The sequence below is a fragment of the Pseudopipra pipra genome, chromosome W (genome assembly GCF_036250125.1).
Source record: "Pseudopipra pipra isolate bDixPip1 chromosome W, bDixPip1.hap1, whole genome shotgun sequence".
Classification (NCBI taxonomy): domain Eukaryota; kingdom Metazoa; phylum Chordata; class Aves; order Passeriformes; family Pipridae; genus Pseudopipra; species Pseudopipra pipra.
Window position 1 is genome coordinate 48478742 of NC_087580.1, and position 9610 is coordinate 48488351.

Below are 9610 nucleotides of genomic sequence, written 5' to 3' on the forward strand. Positions count from 1 at the left end.
ACCGGACCCAACTCATAGGGAAGTCTGCTGTCTCCCAGGGGCTCAGGTAAGGGACATTACTGGAAAACTCTCCAGTCTAGTAAGACCCTCTGATATTGGTTATTCAAACTGGCAGCAATGAAATAACAAAGAGAAGTCCAAGGGAAATCAAAAGAGACTTCAGGGCCCTGGGACAACTGGTAGAGGGATCAGGAGCACAGGTAGTGATTTCCTCGATCCTTCCAGTAACAAGGAATAATATTGATAGGAATAGGCAGGTCCATCAGGTCAACAAATGGCTCCGAGGTTGGTTTAATCAGAAAAATTTTGTGGTTTTTGACCATGGGATAATCTACTCAACAGCTGGTCTACTGATACCTGATGGGATGTACCTAACTCAGAGGTGAGAAAGACTTCTAGCACAGGAGCCAGCGGGGCTCGTTGACAGAGCTTTAAACTGGCTTTGAAAGGGGGAAAGGGAAAAAACCAGGCTCGCCAGTGATGAGTGATGGGATGGTGTGCCAAAACTTGAGGAAATGAGCACACATGGGATCCTTTAATCTGCCCCACGAGGTGTTGGCTACAATGTACCACACCTGAAATGTTTCTACACCAATGCTGCAGCATGAGGAACAAACAGGAGGAGCTCAAAGCTTTGGCCCAGTCCCAGGGATTTGGCTTCATTGGCATAAGTGAACCCTGTTGGGATGAGTCCTGTGACTGGAGTGCCCTGTTGGATGGTTACAGGCTCTTCAGGAGGGAAAGGCAGGGCAGAAGAGGTCGAGGGGTGGCACTGTATGTAATAGAAGGGTTAGAATGTATGGAGCTCACAGCTGGCAATGGCACAGTTGAGAGCCTCTGGGTAAGAATCAAGAGGCAAACAAATAATGCGGATGTCACCATGGGAGTCTGCTATAGACCTCCCAGCCAGGACAATGATACCGACGAATTATTCTTTGAGGAACTAAGGGACACTTCCAAGTCAACTGCCCTTGTCCTTATGGGGGACTTCAACTTGCCAGAAATAAACTGGGAGCATCACACAGCTGGTTCAACCCAGGCCAAAAAATTCCTAAAAAACCTGGATGACAACTTCACGGAACAGGTCCTAAGGGACCTGACTCAGAAAGATGCTCTCCTTGATCTGCTCCGTCTCAACAGAGTGGATCTTGTGAACAAAGTGGGGATTGGTGGCCATCTTGGGCACAGCGACCATGAAGTGATCGAGTTTAAAATCTCTGTTCACAGGAGGAAAAGTGCCAGCAAAACCTCAACCCTGGACATGAGGAGAGCAGACTTCAGGCTGCTCAGGGAATTAGTGAGTGAGGTCCCCTGGGAAAATGTTTTCGCAGGTGCTAGGGTCCATCACTGCTGGTCACTTTTCAAACATCACCTCCTAAGGGCACAGGAGCAGCAATTTCCAAATGTTGGAAGTCAAGCAGGTGAGGCAGAACGCTGGCTTGGCTGAGCAGGGATCTTCTCTTGGAGATAAGGCAAAAGAGGAAGGGGTGTGCCCAGTGGAAGCAAGGTCAGATGACATGGTGTTGTGGGTTTAGATTCTCTTGTTGAATTTCCCCATGCCACCATGGGTTTTTGGGGCTGCTTGCCGATAGCCGATAGCAGTGTGGCTCCCCCCTCCTGCTGCCGGGGGAACAGCCATGGAGAGAGGGGGGAGCAGATGGGGGGGAGACGAGATCCCTGGAGCAGCAATCCCATGAGAACTGGGAAGAATAAAAGAGCCAGCAGTTTCCGGCTTTCTCTCTCTGCCTGTAGGACCTGCCACATGGACCCAGGAAGCCCCCATGCCCTTTCGGAGGTGCTGCAGCCACTGCTGCTTCGCTTGCTCCCACTAGGGAACATGCTCTTTGTTCTGGGATGGTAGCAAAGAAGGAGCTGCCCAGCCGCTGCCTGTGACAGCTTGCTGCAGCCCCCACTTCTCTGCCAATCAAGACTGCTGCACCCCCCCACACTATGGCATCCAGAGTTGGTGAGCCTCGCTGCCCACATGGACCTTGCCCACTGCCACCTGCACACTGTCCAAGGACTGAGCCACCAGTGCCCTCCATGGCTCTGACCTGCCTGCTTCCTGCCACTCACTGCCCCAACATGCTGGCTTCCCACTGCCTGCCAGGGCACCAATACACCTCAGGCAGAGCAGAGCTGCCTGCCCGTCCCTTCCCGCTGCCGCCATTGTGGTCACTGCTGTGTCGTAGACACCACCACTGGGATCACGTGGCAGCACCAGGACTGCATTGTTGGCTCAGCGGTGCGGAAGTGAAAGAGTGATTTCTGGGTGACATTTTCTCTATTATTGTGTGGGTGTTGTTTTGTTCTGTTTTGTTCTCTCTTTTTAGTAAACCATTATTTCACTTCTACACGTTGCTCGAAAGTCTCATATTTTCAAATTTACAATAAGTTTGTGAGGGAGGGGTTTCTATTCCATCAGAGGTCCCGCCTCCTAGCATACATTGTCTTTAAACCCCCACTATGGGGCACTGAGAGGAAAAGTAGAAACAGAATAACAGTTTTGAGTAATCCATTTGTGTATTGGATATAGGCATCATGTTGTTCGACTTATTCCTGGTTTTTTGGCATGTATTCTTGCATACATATTTTCCATTTATAGGTGGTTATCTCAAAATAGGTTCTATAACCAGGGCAACTGTTTCTATTCTTCAGTTCGTAACTTGGATCCATGGGGTGGTAAATTCAATGCCTGTAAGTCTCCTTTAGAATGTGTGTTCAGGGCTATATTACTATCATAACCTATGCTATTATCCTTGGGGATTTACTGATAATGGTACCCATTCTTGAGGAGAAACGCAGGGGAGCGTTTTTTTCCCAACCCTTCATCCATTTCTCCTTCAGGCCCGCCACAACAGCTTTTGAAGAATTTAAATTCCCTCTAGATTTTCAAGATACCGTATTCTTGCAGATGTTTTTGCTATGTTTATTCACTACAGTCCACTCAAGTATTTAGAGACAGGCTGAGGGGTTTTTGGGTAGATACCCCTAAATCTGCCCCAGAGACCAAAGACACTGTCCAGAAATCTTCCCCAGAGACTAGGGACACTGTCCAGAAATCTGCCCCAGATAATAGGGATGCTGTCCAAAAACCTACCCCAGGGGCTGCGGACATGGCCCAACAGCCTGCTCCAGACATGAACCATCCTGATTGGATGGGGGTGTGGGAAGAGATAGGCCAAGTGTTGAAGAAATATTCTGCCCTGAGAGTTTGGAAGCTCCCCCCTGACCAAACACAGATCCCTAGTAAGACTGCAGAGTGCTTAAGGGAAAACCACTCCATCAGTTCCAGAGAGGGCCAACTCATTGCAATGTGCTTGACCCTGGCCAATGCTTATTGTACTGTAGTTTTAACTGTACAGCACCACCTACAGTCAGAGGGGAAGAAAAACAGTGCAACAGGAAAACCAACGGACATCATGATTGCCCAGTCTCCAGCCAAAACAGAAGGGCAACCACAGCCAGCAGCAATCGCACCCGTGAAAAAGAGAAAGTATAAAACTAAGTCAGTACGTCCAGTTAACAAGGACGGGGAACCAGGGCCTTCACAACCAGTGGAGGAATCAGAACCCAAGTTCATCACTGAGTCCCTGTCCTTAGACATGCTGCGTAATCTGCGAAAAGACCTCACTTGACTACAAAATGAGCCCATACTGACTTGGCTGCTCCCCATTTGGGACACCTCTGGCGATGGCACCATCATGGACAGTTCTGAAGCAAGACACTGGATCCCTGTCCCAAGGTGCAGGTATTGACCAGGGGTTCATAAAGAAGCGAGAACCTCTCAGCCTCTGGAAACGCCTTCTAGTGAGTGTAAGGGAGAGATACCTCTGTGAAGAAGATCTGCAGTGGCAGCAAGACTCCTGGAACAAGGGATTCAATGACTCAGAGAGCTAGTTGTGCTCAAGATAATCTTCTCCAACAACAGGTCAGAATCCACATGTGGCTGAAACTCACTCATACACCTATAAATGCCTACTTCCTAGCCACGCTTCAATGGAGTGAAGCACAGGAACCAGTGGGCACCATGGCAAAGAAGTTGCGGACATATGAGGACACCATCCACGCTCCATCCCGAAACCAAGTTGCTTCTGTAGAAAAGCTGGCTGAGGACCTCTGGAATTTCAAAAAGGAAATTACCAACAAAATCAAAGACAGCCACAAAAAAACTTAAAGAGAAATTAAAGATAACAGCTTCCATGAAGCACCAGTGCAAACTGTTGCCCGAAAACTGGGTATAAAGAAACTTTCTAAGACCCTTTTTGAGTTTTAGGGAGCAAAGCATTCCTTTATTTCAGCACTGGATGTACAAGAGAATATTTTCTCAAAAACTTGTGCATACCTGAGTTACAAAAGCCTCCTGCCTTTATTCAGTTACCTAATTAACAATTCAAACATTACCTAATCCTATTCCTCCCATTTCCCAGAACTGTTCCTCCCCTTGACACGCCTCCCGTTTTGAGTTGGCAGTCCCTTTGGGTGGTCGTTCACAACTCCCTGGTGGTCGTTCGTTCGTCCGTCGTCTTTTTGTATTCCTTTTCTTGAACTCTCAGTTTTGACACATCTTCATGCCTTTTGGAATCGGTGCCCATGCACTTTGAAACAGTGTACAATCACGATGATAGTTTTAACTAGCTCTTTAGCTTTTATCAGTTCTGCTTCAAAATAAGGAGACCTTCTGTCTCTTAAAAATTCCTTTCTGCCGAGACTGCCTGACCTTTAATGATAAGCTTTATAGGTTAAGCTACATTAATTATTTTATACGGCTAAGATAAAGATATCAGTTAAAGATAACAGCTTCCATGTTGCACCGGTGTAAACCAGAGACTCTGAGGTCAGGGACAGATGCCCCCCAGCTGGGGGAGAGACTACTCCCCACGAACCAACTTGTGGTACTTCCTACTTGAGCATGGGGAAGACATGAGTCAGTGGGAAAGGAAACTTACCCATGTCCTAGAAGCCCGAGTAGGGAACTGAAGGAGAAAGCAAAGGCTGGTTTTAGCATAATTCAACACCAAGACAGCACCCTGGTGCCAGCAGTTGAATTTGCATGCTGTCTTGCATTGTATGTATTCTCTGATTGGATTCTATCCCTTATCAGTGTGGGTTATCCTGCCACACTCACAAACAGGGAACAGAGACAAGGCAGAGGTGTTTAACGCTTTCTTTGCCTCTGTCCTCAACACGGATGACGGACCAAGGGAGTCCCAGTGCCCTGAGCTGGAGGACCATGACTGGGAGAATGATCAACTCCCAGCTGACTGTGAAATTGTGTGGGATCACAGAATCATAGAATCAACCGGGATGGAAAAGACCTCTGAGATCATCAAGTCCAACCTATGACCTAACACCACCTTGTCAACTAGTCCATGGCTCTAAGTGCCACATCCCGTCTTTTCTTAAAAACCTCCAGGGATGGTGACTCCACCACCTGCCTGAGCAGCCCATTCCAATGCCCAATCACTCTCTCTGTAAAGAATTTCTTCCTAATGTCCAACCTAAACCTTGCCTGGTGCAGCTTAAGACTGTGCCTTCTTGTCCTATTGTTAGTTGTCTGGGAGAAGAGGCTGACCCCCACCTGGCTACAACCTCCTTTCAGGTAGTTGTAGACAGTGATAAGGTCTCCCCTGAGCCTCCTCCAGGCTAAACAACCCCAGCTCCCTCAGCCTCTCCTCATAGGACTTGTGCTCCAGACCCTTCACCAGCCTCATTGTCCTTCTCTGGACACGCTCCAGAACCTCAACATTCTTCCTAAATTAAAGATCCCAGAACTGGACACAGTACTCGAGGTGATGCTTCACCAGTGCTGAGTACAGGGGGACAATCACTTCCCTGGTCCTGCTGGCCACACTATTCCTGATACAGGCCAGGATGCCATTGGCCTTCTTGCCCACCTGGGCACACACTGGCTCATGTTCAGCCTGCTGTCAAGCAGTATCCCCAGGTCCCTTTCTGCCTGGCTGCTGTCCAGCCCCTCTGTCCCCATCCTGTAGTGCTGCATGGGGTTGTTGTGGCCAAAGTGTAGGTAGGACCTGGCCCTTGGCCTTGTTGACTCATACAATTGTCCTTGGCCCATTGATTCAGCCTGTCCAGATCCCTCTGCAGAGCCTTCCTACCCTCCAGCAGATTGACACTCCCACCACTTGGTGTCGTCTGTGATTTTACTGAAAGTACACTCAATCCCCTTGTCCATATAATCAATAAAGATATTAAACAGGACTGGGCCCAACACTGAGCCCTGGGGAACCCCACTAGTGACCAGACACCAACTGGGTGCAGCACCATTCCCCACCACTCTCTGGGTCTAACCATCCAGCCAGTTCTTAACCCAGCAAAGAGTGCACCCATCCAAGCCATGGGCTGCAGTTTTTCCAGGAGTATGCTGTGGGAGACACTGTCAAAGGCTTTGCTAAAGTCCATGAAGACACATCCACAGCCTTCCCCTCATCCACCAGGTGGGTCACCTGGTCATAAAAGATCAGGTTGGTCAGACAGGACCTGCCCCTCCTAAATCCGTGCTGGCTGGGTCTGATCCCCTTGCCATCCTGTAGGTGCTGTGTGATCACACTCAAGATGATCTGCTCCATAACCTTGCCGGGCACCGAGGTCAGGATGACAGGCCTGTAGTTCTCCGGATCTTCCTTCTGGCCCTTCTTGTGTATGGGTGTCACACTGGCCAACTTCCAGTCATCTGGGACCTCCCCACTTAGCCAGGACTGATGATAAATGATGGAGAGTGGCTTGGTGAGCTCTTCTGCCAGCTCCCTCAACCCCCTAGGATGGATCTCATCCGGTCCCATAGACTTGGGAACATCTAAGTGGCTCAGCAGGTCACCAACTGCTTCCTCCTGGATTACAGGGGGTTTATTCTGCTCCCCATCTACTGGCTCAGGAGGCCAGTTGTCCTAAGGACAACCTGTCTTATTGCTGAAAACTGAGGCAAAGAAGGTGTTAAGTGCCTCAGCTTTTTCCTCATCTTTGGTAACTATATTCCCCCCCGCGTCCAATAAAGAATAGAGGTTTACTTTGCCCCTCCTTTTGCTATTGATGTATTTATAAAAACACTTTTTAATTATCCTTTACAGAAGTGGCCAGATAAAGTTCTGAGCTTTTGCCTCTCTAATTTGCTTTCTGCATGACCTAATGAGATCCTTAAACACTTCCTGAGTTGCCTGTCCCTTTTTCCAAAGTTGATGTACCCTCTTTTTTTCCCCTAAGTTCCTGCAAAAGCTCCCTGCCCAGCCAGGCCTATCATCCTCCCCACCGACTCACCTTTTGGCACATAGGGACAGCCTGCTCCTGCACCTTCAAGATTTCTTTCTTGAAGTATGTCCAGCCTTCCTGGACCCCTTTGTTTTTAAGGGCTGTTTCCCAAGGTACTCTCTGAACCAGCTTCCTGAATAGGCCAAAGTCTGCCCTCCAGAAGTCCAGGGTAGAGGTTTTATTGATGCCCCTCCTTGTTTCACTGAGTATTGAAAAATCTATCATTTCATGATCACTGTACCCCAGACAGCCTCCGACCACCACATCTCCCATCAGCCCTTCTCTGTTTGTAAACAGCAGGTCTAGTGGGGCCCCACTAGGCTTGCTCACCAGCTGCGACAAGAAGCTATCCTCCATACACTCCAAGAACCTCCTGGACTGCCTCTTCTCCACTGTGTTGAGTTCCCAGTAGACATCCGGCATCTTAAAGTCTCCCATAAGAACGAGGGCTGGCAATCTTGAAACATCCACCAGCTGCTTATAGAATAATTCATCCACATCTTCATCCTGGTTGGGTGGTCTATAGCAGACTCCCATCAAGATGTCAGCCTTGTTGGCCTTCCACCTGATTCTGACCCATAGGTACTCAACCATATTGTCACTAACCTCAAGTTCTACAGAGTCGAGAGACTCCCTAAGCTACAGAGCCACCCCTCCATTTCTCCTACCTCACCTGTCTCTTCTGAAGAGCATGTAGCCATCCACTGCAGCACTCGTCATGCCAGTCATCCCACCACGTTTCCGTGATGGCAACTATGTCAGAGCTTTCCTGTTGCACAATGGCTTCCAGCTCCTCTTGTTTGTTACCCACACTGCGTGCATTGGTGTAGATGCACTTCAGCTGGGCTGCTGATTTCACCCCAACTCTGGCTTACCACCCTTAGGCTCATCTCTGGAGAGCCTGGTTTTATCCCCTTCCCCCTTCAAACCTAGTTTAAAGCCCTCTCGATCAGCCCTGCCAACTCATAGGTTAGAGTTCTTTTGTCCTTGTTAGATAGATGAAGCTCATCTGACTCAAGCACGCCTGGTGCCCTAAAAATTGCCCCATGATCAAAAAAAACAAAATTCCAGTGATGGCACCAGTCCTTAAGCGACTTATTGATAACATGGTTTTTCCTGTTCCTTTCGTCATTCATCCCTGCTACTGCAGGAACTGAGCAGAACACCACCTGCACTCCTGTCCCATCAACCAATCAACCCAAAGCCTTGAAGTCCTTTTTAATTACCCTGGTACCCTTCTTATGAACCTCATCACTGCCAACCTGGACAAACAGCAGTGGGTAATAATCAAAGGGCTGAATTAGCTCGGGGAGTCTCCTGGTAATATCCCTTACCCGGGCCCCAGGGAGGCAGCAGACTTCCCTGTGGGATGGGTCTGGTTGGCATACAGGGCCCTCAGTTCCCCTCAAAAGGGAGTCACCTACTACAACTACCCTTCTTTTTTTCTTAATAGCTGCAGTAGTGATCCGTCTGGTAGATGGAGTGCAACTGGGAGACTCTTCAGACAGATTTTTTTCTCTAGTGTCCTCTGCCTAACCCTGTAGATCCAGGGCCTCATACATATTTTGTAAGTGCACCTCGAAGGCGATGGGGGTCGGGAGGGGATTCTTTTACCTCTCTGAGCAGGGATCCATTTCCATTACCTTCCATCTACTACATCTCCTCCTTCTGCCTGATGGCAAGAGGGGCAGGGCTTCTCTGACTCCTGCTGAGCTTCTCTCAGGGTTGGAAGAGTGTAATTCCACCAGTCTATTTCCCTTTCACTCTCCCTAATACTCCTTAGCCTTTCCACTTCTTCCTTAAGCTTTGCCAGTAGACAGAGAAGATCATTCACCTGTTCACACCGCACACAGGTGTCTTTTGCACTGTCCTCCGGTACTAACGCCAGGCTCAGACACTCCCTGCAGCCAGTGATCTGGACAGCTGCATGCTTCTGTGTCACCACATTCCTGCTGGCAGCAGCAGCAATGGTTTTTGACCGCCTGTAAACAATTGCTGGATCTAGTCAAGTTGGAGGAGAAAAAAACCAAAAAAACCCACCACATCCACACCTAACACACAACCCACCACCAGGAGCCAGGAGGGTGGCTGCACCCTTCCTGCTCACCCTGCCTGCTCGAACTGCCATGCCACGCCCTCACTGACATGCCACACCCCTGTTCGCCACAGTCTGGGTCACTCATGCTCCCTAGAGCCATTTAAATCTTCCGCAAATGGTCCTGGCAACACCCCTTGCTCACCTGACTGGATCTGCTGCTCCAGTTGGATCCCTACAAATCTATGGGGCCTGATGGGATTCATCCCAGAATCCTCAAAGAGCTGCTGATGTCATTGCAAAACCTCT